Raw genomic sequence first — 15,078 nt, 5'->3', positions numbered from 1 at the left:
TCTTTTCATCTGCTAGGATGTAACTCCTCTGTTCATTTACATTGCCAACATCTGAGGTTATTGGCAAAAACCACAGCAGTTCCTCATCAAACTCAATATCATCCATCCCTCTATTGTCTTCTGCATTTTATGTCTGCAACATGAAAACATACTTTTTAAAATATGTTTTGTACATTTGTAAATCTATCCAAATGTTAATTTATTTTATAATTTACTGCTCCTTTATGCTTTTACACATTTGTTATAAATTGTACTAAAGATATAGACACAGTTAAGGGAATGGTGGTCTAGATTAATTGCCTGGGACTATAACCAGACACTCTGACTTGCCAGCACTGCATGAGTCCAAAAAACCTGGATTCACCGGCCAGTAGCTGTATTTCCTTTGCGGGAGACTGTATTTGTCGTGCCAAGGCATGCATGCGCCAGGTCCAGTAGCTCGATGCCAAAGGCTTGGGACAAACGCTCCCTTGGTTCCTCACTACCAGTGCACAATGAGAGCAATTTGGCTCCCGTAAGTCACACCATACTGTATCTTGCCCAGACCCATTCTGCCTGAAAAAAAAGGTATTTAATGGGACACCACCAAGCTAACATCAATCTTGTTGTTACTCATACTGGCAGATGCCATAGCACCCTGTTGCTCTGCTGGCCAAAGGTTGGACCTAATTGGGTCCGAGCTGGGATAGTATTAAAAGACCTCCCAAGAAAACCAGATTGCTGTTGGACGGAGTGTGGTCGAGCCAGTAGGGGGCAGTCTTCTTCCCAAACCAAACAGAAGACCGATGCTTCTGTTCAAAGAGGGCATTGTGCTCTTCTTGTCATCTTTCAAATGAAGCATTAAAGCAGTGATATGACCCATAATTGGAAATCTTACTGCATACTACCTAGTGAGCCACAAACATATTTTTCTTCAGAGCCTGACAGCCTATCCACCAACATGACATTTAGTGTTAATGTATAGAATGAAAATTTTAAAATCTACTTATTTGCAGCTTTGGTGCCTTGGGAGCCATTGTATTGTGGTGAGGGAAATAAGTGTGGCCTGTGAGTGTGAGTGTTTTGGCAGGAGCTTGACGGACCACGGGAGACAACTGCGGTCAGATCTGGATTGCTCAGCCCTACCCAGAATCCACACATACTTCCTCTTGAGCCATTCTTCGTTTACAACCCGATGAAGACCCTGTGTGGTCGAAACCAGGCAAAAAAAAAACTCAATATCAGCAGATATGCCATTACAATAAAGGGTTTTTAATATATTTTCCTTTGTGTAAGTGTGGCTTAAGTTTCAAGAAAGTCTAATTTTTATATCTTTTTTCGGATGCTACTCCTGTAACTCTGTAAGCACCCTGCCTTCAAGAGCACCTTGGTTCGCATTGGCTGGAGTTTACTTCAAATATTTTTTGACAACACTCTACCTCTCCTCCTATTGGGTTATACCTGAATATTGGGCTTGTAATTGTTCTGTGGACCAGTGGTTTAGAGAGGCAAACCAACTGATGTCCCCATCTTAATCCTTTCTGTTAACCTGCAAACAAACAAACAAATCAGCTCTGTCTATTCGCAGTGGTGTATGCTACACGGGTACAACTGACTGCACTTCGGACGTCGATATCCGGAACAAGGTGAATGCATGAAGCTGAGGCTGCCTCTCCACTCTCACTGTCAAGCTGAAGGATCAAGACAGTGATCGGGCCTTAGGACAAGGCTTGGAGCGTTTCCTCGCAAAAAAGGAACGCGGAAATAAAAAAAAAATAAACAAAGCACAATCGCACCCTGGTCAAGAGGATCTGCAGAAATCCAACCCATGAATTATCAGGGCAGGCATTGGCTGCTGATGTGAGGTGAAGGTACTGGTGTTTCTTACTCTTGCACTTGGCTCTCCTTTCCTCGGGTAAAAATACATTTCGCTCAAAAACACAGACGTGGAATCCGGCATGGCTGACCGTTGCGGCAAAAACACAGCGCTCCGCAGAATCCGCTGATCCTTTCCACGCGCGGTGTTTGAACTCGTTGGTGAATACGAGCCGAGAGAACATTATGCTATGTCCCCGAGGGCCTTTGCTGAGGGTAATTTGAATGCTGTTGATTGCTACACCACCCACCACCCCCGGCCGCTGTCTCCAAGCATGAAGAGGAACTGCTTCACCAGCTATTTCTCTGCTAACAGAGTCCCAACCATTCAACCAGGTCTCTCCTGAAATTCACTTTAGAAAGAAGTAGAAGGCCTGGGTCTCGACAAGGTTCCCATACACGCCTGTTATGGGAGGAGCTTCTCCTGTTACAAGGCAAAGGAAGCCCCAATCCTGCAGGTTTTAGTTACCTTTCAGTAAGCAGATAATTTATACTGGGAGCACCGGACGAGTTTACTTCCTGTCCTAGAACTGCAGGTTGAAAACAGCTTTCGTACACTCCACGCACGTTAATGTGCCAGTCTGTTTATGTTCCCACGCATATACCTTCATTCTGGCTGATAGTAAACAAAAAGCGTATCCACATTAAGCTGGATAATTTGAGGTGGCATTGTTTGGTTTTCCCACTTTCCACCGACATTATTGGCATCACGCTTGAGTGCACCAAAAAAAGGATCTTAGTGGATGTGTTAAATCACGCTTCCTGCCATCAGACTGAAAAGATCTTTCTTCCTGCTCTATAAGACGGGTCATTTCTGAATAGGGCGGCTATCAGGAGGAAAGGGGGCATCACTGAAACAACTTAGTAGGAAGTGATGAAAGCCCATGCAGACAGGTGACCGATAGAAATCTCTTTGGCCTTCCAACAAATAAAAAGCTGAGTGAAGTGATAAATCGCAAAATTGATCGAAAATTGCCGGCACTGACAAGAGAGATTATGGGACCGAGCAGCGCAGCTGTTTACAATTCCAGGGCCCTAGCGTCCTGATTTTTTGGCAACGCCAAGGTCAGAAGAACGGAGGGGCTTAACCCCTTACTGACTTCTGCCGTTAGTACTGTAGTACATTACATTACATTACATTATAGGCATTTAGCTGACGCTCTTATCCAGAGCGACTTACAACAGTGTAACCAAACTCAGGATCAAGTCCACTTAAGTCCATTGAACAAAATGCAGATAAAAAGCCTTTACTATGGTAGCATACAGTAAGGAGAAACAAGATAGTCTGAACCAAAAAAAAAAATATATATATATATTTTTTTTTTTTTATTTATTTTTTTTTTTAAATAGTTATGGGAGGGGGTTTAGGGAAGAGGAGAGAGGTACACAGAGAATCGTGTACAATCGATGTTATTATTACCACTATACTACTACTTTGTGAGAGTGGTCTGTGACGTAGTACTTTCACTAAACCGTCTACACTAGGCCTGGGATCGTACATAAACCATGGCAAGCACACTCACACTCATACTCAAACATGCTTGCACACACACAACCATCTTTGATGCCTGTCATTTGCTGGTCATTATATCAATTTTTGGTGTTGAAGTCATGCTAGGGTAGGAGCTATAACAACCTGCTAGCTAGCTCGCCAGCTAATGGGCAAAATGTATTCCTGACCGTAACTTTGGGGGTGCACACTCAGAAGGTTAGCAGAAGAGTGAATCAATTGCTATCGAGAATAGACCATGTAAAAATAGCTCACCCCTTGGTGGAAATGCTCCAGCAGGGAACATGTATGATGCATCTGTCACAGCAGATATATGGAGGCTCATCTTTCAAAGGTTCACTTTAAAGCCACTTTATCATGGAATGTGCGTTTGTTGAGTTCATGTTTATTCACCTCAGTATTTCCACGATTGTGTTTCACCATCGTGCAGCACAATTAAAGGCTAAGTACAGTAATCTAGTGACAATTGACGCTCAGTTGAACAGCAAGGCATCAGCATGTTTTATTTCTTCAGGGTGGAGTCCAAAGAGCTTTAACAAGCTTTGTAGGGCGACGGGGAGAAGGCCACTTGTGGGATATGATGAAGTTTTTGTTGGCCTCTGTCAAGACATAAACCTTTAAAGTCCGTGTAATCCAACGGTTTCGATTTGTTTTCCAGGCTTGTGATCGAAGCAGCTGTACCAATAGTCCAATTTCATCGCAGAACCAATTATCTCTATATATTATACAACAAATATTTTGGGCTGGAACAGATTGGGAACCATTCCCAACATGTTGGCAGAATCACGAAAAATGAAATAGCGATTATTAAGTAAAGAACTAATGAAAAACATACTCGTAATTGTTGAGGTCTGCTATTTGGCCACATTGTCAAACTCGGCCCTTCAAAATCAATAACAAACCCACCAGTGCAAAGCAAAAATGGTTTTAAAAAATGCTTTGGTGCTTATTAGCTCGATTATCCCTAATCAGGCACAATTTTAAAATCAGGTAATTAAGTAAAAACCATTAAAGGGAACCGATTCTCTGTTCAAACTTTGCTGGACTCAACCAAACTGAGGATGCTGACATGGATGACATTCTTGGACGTTTATATTTAAATATTTATTTATGGCAAGTAGCCATGGCATAAACCATTCCAACCTGTGCATTTTCTGGTTATATCTTTCCAGAGAATCTTTATATCTGGTTCAGTGATCAGAGCTAAAATCAGAGACTTTTAAATAAAACACAGTTCATTTACAAACACTGTAGCTTTTAGCAATAGGGCTAAGACATGCCCTGTTGTCTAAATCTGAGATTATTCTTCAAATTTGTGGGAGAGGTACATTTACTGACCTTGTTTAGTAACACAAATAGGGGTACATAATAACCACTAAATAAACATAAACATATAAATTTTACTTCTGCAATTTTTTCCCTCTGAAAGACACAGAGAGGGTAGTATTCTAAGCTGAAGAAGCAGGTAGCTACAGGCAGCAGTATCGCGACAGAGCTCATCTCTTCCTGTGTGTGAGTGTGGGGCTGTCTCTGTGACAGTGTGTGTGTGTGAGTGTGGGGCTGTCTCTGTGACAGTGTGTGTGAGTGTGGGGCTGTCTCTGTGACAGTGTGTGTGAGTGTGGGGCTGTCGGTATTGGGGTAGTATTCTAAGCTGAAGAAGCAGGTAGCTACAGGCAGCAGTATCGCGACAGAGCTCATCTCTTCCTGGGAAGTGCAAAGCAATGTGCTAATACCTATCAAATAAACACAAAAGACCACCAGACAGTCACCACATTCACAGTGAATCATAAACGCACAGAATTGTAAGAGAGGGACCACAGATAACCATATTAATCAATCAATCAATATTAAATGATCAGATTAGTATCTCATATTTGCCTAGTCTTTCTTCTTGTAACAAACTTAGAGAGGCTCATCATCAATATCCAGGATAAGGGATGTTATGTGCTGTATAAACACCCCACCCCCTTTTTTTATACATTTTTCACATGGTTAAAAATGGAATATTTTTTAAAAATTCTGATATTAATAAGTTACCTCCCAGACTATACTACGAGTATAGATTGCTACATGCATAATAAATATATTAACCTCTTCTGGTCCAAAATGTTACAAATCTCACTTAAACTGTACAATATAAAGCATTGTAACACTATAGGAAGTTCACCCCCTTTATCTTTGTTGCTTTATTCGAGAAGTGCGTAGATTGAGTACAACAGAGCAAGTGATGTCCGGGGTAAATCTTACTCCCATGATGCACCGGGCACGGGTCACCTGCAAAGGAAAACATTCAGAAGCAGGGGGGGGGGGTCGTGCCACGGCTTGGGGGAACTGAAGCATTCTCCATTATGAGAGCCGACTTGTAGTAGATGTTTTCGAAGGTGTGATGGCCCGTGACTGCATTTCCCAGTCCTCCCATTACTCTTCCCCAGCGACCACGGGGAGAGGACCCACGCAGTACCCCCTCAGTCGCCCCCCATCGGACCCCTCGCCTGTGAATGTGCGTCTGCTGGTCTGAGTCATCCTTCTCAGAACTCTGCACCCTCACCATTGGGAACCTGGCAACCGCCCAACACCTGTTCCCATTTACCCTGCAGGGTGGCTGTGTCTCGTACTGTGCGCGCGCGGCCTGTCTCTGTGACAGTGTGTGTGTGTGCATGTGTGTGTGTGTGTGGGGCTGTCTCTGTGACAGTGTGTGTGTGTGTGTGTGTGTAGCTGTCTCTGTGACAGTGTATGTGTGTGTGTGTGTGTGTGTGTGTGGGGGGCTGTCTCTGTGACAGTGTATGTGTGTGTGTGTGGTGTGTGTGTGTGTGTGTGTGTGTGTGTGGAGCTGTCTCTGTGACAGTGTGTGTGTGTGTGTGTGTGTGTGTGCGGGGGGGGGTCTGTCTCTGTGACAGTGTGTGTGAGTGTGGGGCTGTCTCTGTAACAGTGTGTGTGTGTGGAGCTATCTCCATGACAGTGTGTGTGCATGTGGGTCTGTGTGGAGAAACTGTGAGAGAGACACAAAAGTGCGTGTGCATGTGTGTATAAAAGAAATAGACGGGTAAGGTGGGTATTCTTGTGAGAGACAGTACTGTGTGCCAGAGACTGGCAGCAGCATGTGTGTGTGCATGTGTGTGAATGTGTGTGAGAGAGAGAGAGAGAGAGAGAGAGAGAGAAAGGAGAGAGACACTGTACAATGTACAAACTCAGTGACCACAGCCATGCCATAAAAACTGGTCGCCACAAAAGACCTGGCTGGCAAAAGAGATCAGGCTGTGTGCTCACTACAACCTGGCATAGGAAACAGAGGCCCACTTTCTACTTTCCTGCCTCAAGTGCCTCTCAATTAGAAACCAGTATTTTCCCAAATCCACTGCACAGATTAATCAACTGCAATACCGATCGGAACCAAATAAATTAAAAATCAGTCTGGGGGAAGAGGATACCGCAATACAGATGGCAGCTCAGAATGTCTCTGCCGGCCATAAACATTATGAACTAAATATTTTTTAACCTGGGTGTGTGTGTGTGAGTGCATCTATACTTACATATGTGTATGGGGTGGTTGTTACTCTTTTTTCCCCCTCTTCTGGTTGTAGGGGTCTGTTTGTCATTTTGTGCATCCCATTGCTTTTGCTAACACAAGTTTACTTTACATGCAAATAAAGCACATTTGAATTGAATTGATTTGAACTGAATTGAGTGGGAGGGTATGTTGTTGCCTCTATGCAAGTGTATGAGACAGAAGTGCATGTGTCTTGGGCTTGTGGGAGGAGCTAATTAATTAACTCTGGGTCATCTCAGACCAATCACGCAGTTGCGGGATTCTCCTGTAGGGTAGAGACACTGGCAGTAAGTGAGAGAGCTGAGGAAAGGGTGAATGAATTCCTTCAGACAAACAAAGGGAGAAGTGAGTTTAACAGTGATGCCATACATGTGCCATTGGGTAAATAGATCTATAAATCAGATGAATTCCTTCTGGTATGGGAGCTATGGGGATTACTTCAAGGGAGTAAAAAGGGAGTTTCAAAGGCAAACGGGTCAGTGACTGCAGTCATAATGAATGGAGCCCAGCTGGCTTTCATGCAAGCTTTCTTTAATGTTCTATGCAACCGCCATAAAACCAAGCCGCTCTCCTGTTTGCACCAATGCCAGGAAGACGGCTGACAAGCCCCGCCCAGAGCCGTAATGGAAGACGGCTTCCTGGAGTCTTTCAGGGGGAGGGAAGACATGGGCACCAGAGAGAACTGACCTTAACACCTCCCCTGTCCTGCCATCTGCTCTCGAAAGGCCACTCAAACCTGTCTCATCCTTCTGAAGACATCACGTAGAACCTTCCATTGATTTGTCCTTGTAACACTTTCAGTGGTGTTCCACACATTAATCTTGTTTAAAAATATTAAGAGAAGCCACCATCTCATCCCCACTCTCGGAAGTCCTGACACATTTAATATGTATACATTGGGTCCCAGTCTTCAGTGGCAGGTGTTGCTTATGCATACACCAGCTTTCAGATGTCCGCTGTCATTATCTTCACTTGACAAATCCCTGGAGGTTTCCCCTGTGAAAATTCCTTTCCTTCTACGTCGTGAGCGCGCAGGTGACCTGCGGATTTGCGCGTGGGATCTCACGTGAGCGGCAAGCCCCATTTAAATATCAAAAGTCCTGTCCGTCGTTTTTTTTCTCCGCTAACTAAAGAGCTGAGGCTCCAGGTATTGCTAAAGAATCGCAAACCCCGGGAGAGAAAAAAAGCGAATATCAAACAAGCCGAACAGAGCTTTCTGGCACGGAGCTCTGGAGAGCGGCCAGCGGACGGGGGGTGCGAAGGGGGCGAGGGGGGGGGCGGGGGGGGGTATTGATTTGTGCGATGCGAGAGCTCCATTTCTCAAAGATAAGAACAAAGATAGCGAGGCCCGTCAGGCCCCGCGGGGTGGACCGATGCCAGCGCCCGCTTTCCGATCGATTTTTTCCAGACGGGACACGTGGCCTCCCGCCACCTCGCTCGCCGAGCCCGAACGCTCGCGGGAACAACGGAACGGAGCGCGGAACTTCGCTCGCCACATGGGAGGACGGGGAGGGGTGGGGGGGCGGAGGGAGGGGACTCGTCGGGTACCGGAAGATGAGCCGGCGTCCTCCCAACATTCCGGAGCTACGGGGGACGGAACAATGCAGGAATAATACAGGCACGCAATGGAATCCTTTGCCGATCTGGGAAGCTACTCATTCTTCTCCACCTGCAACAGATGTAGGGGTTCAGAGACCATCACCACATCTGGATTCTGGGGGGGGGGGGGGGGCGGGTGGTGGGGATGGACCATGGGGGGTGTCTCCTGACTAGCTGCTCTCGACAAATGTGGAACCCCTGGGGACCTGAGGAGCAATAGTGTCAGGGGACCACAGTCTACGCCAATAAGCCCAATTAACGATTACCTCAGCGCAGTTCTGCACTCCATCATATCGGGCAGGTATAAAGAATGACACATTATTGTTAATCAGGCATGTGAATAATACATACGATATATGGCTGCAGGACAATGTCACAATTCATAGTAAATCGTCTTGTTCAGCAGTATTATTTTTAGAGTGAGGGATCGACAGGGTTATTTATCCATTTCCTGAATTATTTTGGATTAGTGAGCTCCTGATTTTGATGAAAATATGTCAGCATTATCCAGCTTTACTCCAATAGATAGACTTGTCGGGTCTTTTTAGACAAGGGTACTCACACTTGCTATTTAATTTGCCCTAAATGCCAATGAGACCAGCTCCAGCTCCCCAGCAGGTAGAATACAGTTAAGGAACTGGGAAGGAGAGGGAGATACCAAGAGAACTAATGATTCTGGTTGCCTTTTGATGCCTGCTGTTTCTTCGTACACACAAATGTGCAAACGTGCATGCCCCACACACATGCACACTTACACACCCCATGCACACACACACACACACATACACACACACACACACACACACACACACACACAACACACATAAAACCCAACACTACCCCCCCCCCTCCACACACACAAAACCCAAAATAGAAAGCGAATGACGCATTGTTTTCCAGTACTGTAGAGGGGCTGAGAGGGGGGGGGGGATGAGGACGAGACCTCTGCCAGGATGGAGGGCGGCAGTAGCGGGAGGCCTGGCAGCGGCCCTGCCTCTCAGCCCCCATGTGTTTCTCAGCCTCGCTCTCTGGCACCGGCGAAGCTAAGCGCATGTACAATAGCCCCTCATTTTAAAAACTGGCAGAAGGTGGTGGACTCAGCTCTCTGGTCAATACCCCCCCCCCCCCCCCACCCCACCCCCCGTTTCTATTTGCACAGTCGAGTTGCTGTACCTGGTTTCCCTCACAAAATGCCCACACACATTTACAGTACCAAACAGCATGGTCCTGCACCACCACACATAACCGTAAAGACACAGCATTCCCCTGTCTTACTTCATCCAGGCCTCAGGTTCAGAAGATGGCAGTTGTAGTCGGGCTACATCGCAGAGCTGTATGGATCCACATGTCAGGGGCATAAATGGGATTAATAATGTGAGTGACAGTGACATAATATTTCAGTTGAACGAGTGTGCTGTGGTTACTGTACTGGGATATCTCAAGCACTGTATTATCAGCACCTCAGTTCATGACATAACATGATGACGAGAACAGGTCGTTCAGTCCAACATGTCGGCCATTTTCCTACCACTAAAGTATCTGAGATTGGACGTGGAGCTTATTTCAGTCGGGTCTCAAGCCCCATATCTCTACCGCAACCTTAATCCCAAAACTGTCACCAACAACTACAACCTTTATCGACAACGTTACTGCTACAGCTGTATGAGTGTGATATACTTTATGAGTTACAAAATCACACCTTCTGCACTTACTGCTCTCTGTCAATATCCTGTAGAACTGGGTCACATAACATCTGAAATACTTTACCCTTTACTCTTCTGAAGCACCAATGGATTACATTTCTCAAAGAAGCCTGTTCTCAGAAATATTCTGAAAGCAAGTTAATGAAATGCTACTGCACACTTTGGAAAGTACATGCTAAAATGTCCAGGGTTATCAACTCTAACGAGTATGAGTCCAATAGGGACCGTATGTACTCTGTAAGAGTTCAAATGACCTCTGAACATTTTACTGTTTAACTCAACTTAAATTTCTCAGGCATATATGCAGGGACCATTTAACACTTCAGTGACATCTAAAGAGTTAAAAGCATTTCAAACATGCGTGAAGTACATTTAAAATGTATATTTAACCCATGTATGTCATCAAGGCGTATGAGAGCTGGGTCAGACATGGCAAATTGTCAGCTAGCACGAGGGAGACTAATGTAAGTGCTGTTACAGTACATGCGCGCTTTCCTCGCCGTTATTAATATCGGCGATGTCGTCCCTTTCATCTGATTTCCATTTAGCCTCCTTTCATGTGTCCCTTTCACGAGACGAAAGTTGGCTCCTCTTAAAGGAAGCTTCCCTGTCTGATAGTCATTAGAGTCATTATGAAGAGGATGGTGGGTGACACAGCACAATGTCATAGTAGCTATTGCTGGAAATCTTCAGTGCTGCAGTGCACGTTTCTTATATTAGAGAACGTAAGCTTTTGGGATCAGAGTAGATATAGACTTGGGGGGTGTTGAGAGAACGGCTCTGTCTGTGACAACATATTACGTGCCCCCCCTCCCCCCCCTCCATTATTTCTCCTCCGCACACGGCCATAACTAAGACATTTTTACAACTCTCTGCCCCATTTCTCATTTGTGCAGCTCTTCCCTTCCCTTTCAAGTGGCTCATATCCATCAGAAGTGGATTTACAGAGCTTAGCTTAATGCATTACGTGCTGACAGAGCCCATCCCAAAATGTCCTTAATGCAGCTGAACTAGGCCAACTAGTTTGCCATGAGCGCAAGGATCAGCACAATTGGAACCATGCAAAATAATACTGTACCTTTTGAGAGAATTGCTCCTCTCTGTTGTATATCTGTCACAACATCTCCCCACTGTGGTGGAAAAACAGTACTTCACAGCTGCAAAGATGAACGAAACATTTAAAAATAATATTTAGAATCTTTTTTTTTCCTCCTGATTATAGATGCAGAATATTGGTTCCTTTCAGTGCATTTTACCTTGAAATTAATCTGGCTTGACATTCAACACAGTACATCACATCATAACAGGACAATTTGAGGCTTAGATTGGATGAGATTGTTAAGTAAAAAAAATACATGATATAACATGTATGTGATAAGTTTACAAGTCAAGTAAAAAGTAGCAAACATAGCACTATTATTCTTATATTAAAAAAGAAAGACACTCAGCTGTTTGAAAATGTAACTTAATTTGATACTCAAAACATAAAACTCAAAACAAAAGAGTCATTATATATTTTTTGTTCCCCAAACATGTATTATTAATTTTACATACTGTATATAGTACCCGTAAATGTTTTCTTCCTAATTCAGAATCTTGTTATTATTTTGGCTTTTGAAATAATCACATTTATTTTGTCAGCTGATTTAATTTTTACTTTGCATGCAGTTATTCAGGTAGTGGTGTAGTCAACTTTCATATTCAATTTCATGCTCAGCTACCTACCTAACAAGTGCATCATCCTAGAAAACACATACAAAAAAGGAAAGAGAATTAAAATACAAATATGAACCAATGCACAAAATATGCTGCAAGCTACGTAGAAGTAGATGTTAGTGTTGCTGTTCTTAATTCATTCAATGTAGTTATTAAATGCATTGATGCTAGTTGCTTTAGCTAGCTGCTATTACTGTAATATATATATAGTACAGGAATAGCATATGTCTGTTGTATAGAAAGATTAATAAATACTTTGTGAAACTCTTGTGTTCTGACATTGTTTGATACCTCATCTCGCCGTAAATTCCAAAAAAATATATTCAGCAGGTAACAATTTTTCTCTGCCTCCTCCTGATAAAATAACCTATAGTGACTTCTGGTTCTGTTGTGTCCTAAAATGTCCCAAAACAAACTCTTTCACTCATCCACCAAAGTAGATTATCATAAGTTCTAATATAAACTCTGATATGAACTTCAGAACTACCCCCCCTCCCTGATTTCTACCTCACCCGAGCTCACGCTACCAACACACACACGCGCAGTGATTACCCAAACCCACACACACACAGGTTACACACACACACACACACACACACAGACAGAGGTTACACAGATACACACACAGATGCACACAGACACACACATGCACACACACACAGGTTACACACACATGCACATGCATACACACACAGACTGCCATCTACAGGATTTACTGCCAGTCAGTCCCGTATTGCGGATAATATCTTTTCAGCGGCCACAAAAACTAAATGTGGAGCAGCATTTGGCATTTCTTCTGGACCCTTGCCACCAGTCAGAACACTCCAGAGACAGTAGGGGTGGGGAGACTGATCAAGATGTGCTCCACACCTTCATCAGAACTGGCAGGACTTCCTGGTGCTATTCCTGAGCCGTTATTCTGCCATTTTGGCTCCGACAGAACAGTCTAAAATGCTTCTTGGGGTGACTTATGTGACCTTTTTTGTCAATGTTCCTCTCTTTATTCAAACTTCTTGGTTATCAGAACAGGAAATGCGGCACTGATACCGAATGTATTGGCACTGTCACTTTATCTTTCTTTTGATACTCTCCCTGCTTTATTATCTGATACTAAAGCCTCTTTAAAATCAAGGTCACAAATGAAAAGGTGAGAGACTGCTGTTTTATCAGGGGCAAATTTGAATTTCAGCATCATTCCTGTCAGGCGTATAATGCCAGCCTATTGAAAACAGCCCTCATGGATTCTCCAACTATGTCTGTGTTATTTTTAAAACCAGCATACCATTAGTTTTCATCCATTCTGAAAGGAAGAAAAAGGCTAATGTAATTGCCTATAATCCAAGCACCTAACTCTACATTTCTACCAGCGATAATTGAAATATTTTTATTTATTTACATCATATATAAAGGGATTTTACAAAATAATTTTTCTTATCCACCCAAATGTTAGTCAGTTTTTAAACAGTCAGATACTACATACCTTTATCCAAGGCAGTTGCCATGGATAAAGATCTTAGTCTGACTGAAATGTTCATTTTTGATGTTTTGAAGTATTTTAAAATATGACTGGTTACATTTTAAGCATGGTATTTTCACACTAAATGTGAAAATTGTGTAGTATTTTTCACCTGTGTGTCTGTCAGAAGTTCTGTAAAGTCAGCTGTTTAACAAGAGGAAACACACGTGAAGTGCAACCTCTAGTAACCTTCGACAACAACAGCAATAACTACATCAGCAATATGCTCAATTGGAGTCGCACACTTTTGGACTGAAACCATGTGAAAAGCAAACCGGTCCCCTCAAAGCAGAACCTTTGGACAGTGCTAACCCCTGCAGGGGAGACAATGTTGTTGGGGAACCGAGTCTGATGTATTGCTCATTTTATATCATTTTTTACTGTCGGCAAATCTGGCTCCGTTATTAGGAACATGGATTTAACTTCGCCCACCTACACTCCTTCACCTGAACTGAGTAAATTGGATGGGGACTGGCAGAGTGTGGAAGCTCTTGGATTTTGCACCCGGGAGATGATTTATTGTAGTTTCTGATGGCTTATGCATAATAAGAAAAACAAATGATCTGTAAAATGACAATGCCATAATTCTGCGTATTCAGTGACATCATTGTTCTGTATTCCAAAGCATGCAATTCTGTTGACAATCCAAGCTTCAGTACCAGGACATATTTGTAAACTGGCATAGCTCTTCATTTATTGTAAAATCATTCATGTGCAGGTATGATTTATGAAAATGTAAAAAGCTGGTTGTTGAGGGAGAAAATAAGTCCTTGAGACAGCACGCACAAAATAACTTGTATATTACGAGTAAATGTAGTGCATATCAGCATGCAGGTCATTTGTGTGAATAATTGTGCCAGGGCCTTAGGCATATAGGTTGTGTGAATAACTGCAATGAATCATTTTGCATGAGCTCTGTGCTAGCAAATGCATTTGGTCTTGTAAGAGAGAGAACAGGAACACCAGCTAGAAGCAGAAGCGGGAGGTTTACTTCATCAAACAGACTGAAGAGAACTCCTGTGGCATGTCAACACTGCAACGTGGAGATTACTGCAGGTGGTGCTCCCACCCAATTAGCTTCTTTTGGCACAGATAGTTCGGCCTTCTTTCAGCAACATTGTGGTTTTAAAAAATAAAAAATCTAAATAAATAGTAGAAGAATTGTGTTTCTATTCACATTTGGCCTGTACTGTTTTTTAGGGAAAAGCATTGCCACTAGAGGGCGCTATAATTCTATAAATTAACTTCCGCGCTGGGTAAAACTGAAAATATTAATTTTGGCCAGTTAGCTGCTAGTGTTGAATAATATCACTTAACTGCTTTCTGCGTTGCTGAATTTGATTTACTTTTACTACAAAACTGTTTCATTACTTTGTCTGAAAGACAAGTTTGTGTGTTGATACCATTTGCTCATAATAGCATTGCTAATATGCCATGAAATTAATCTTTAATTAGAATTTGTCTTGACAACTAGACAAGCATTAAACCTTAAAAATGGCAGGTTACAGATGTCAGACATTAAATATTTTTAGGCTAATGTGTTTAAGTTCTGTAATTTCCTGTGGGGTAAATGGAGTGTCTGTCTGTCTGTCTGTCTGTATGTCTAAAAAAGAGAAAAGAATGTATTCACACC

This window comes from Anguilla rostrata, chromosome 7, assembly GCF_018555375.3.
Source record: "Anguilla rostrata isolate EN2019 chromosome 7, ASM1855537v3, whole genome shotgun sequence".
NCBI lineage: Eukaryota > Metazoa > Chordata > Actinopteri > Anguilliformes > Anguillidae > Anguilla > Anguilla rostrata.
Note: the sequence above shows the minus strand (reverse complement) of the source record.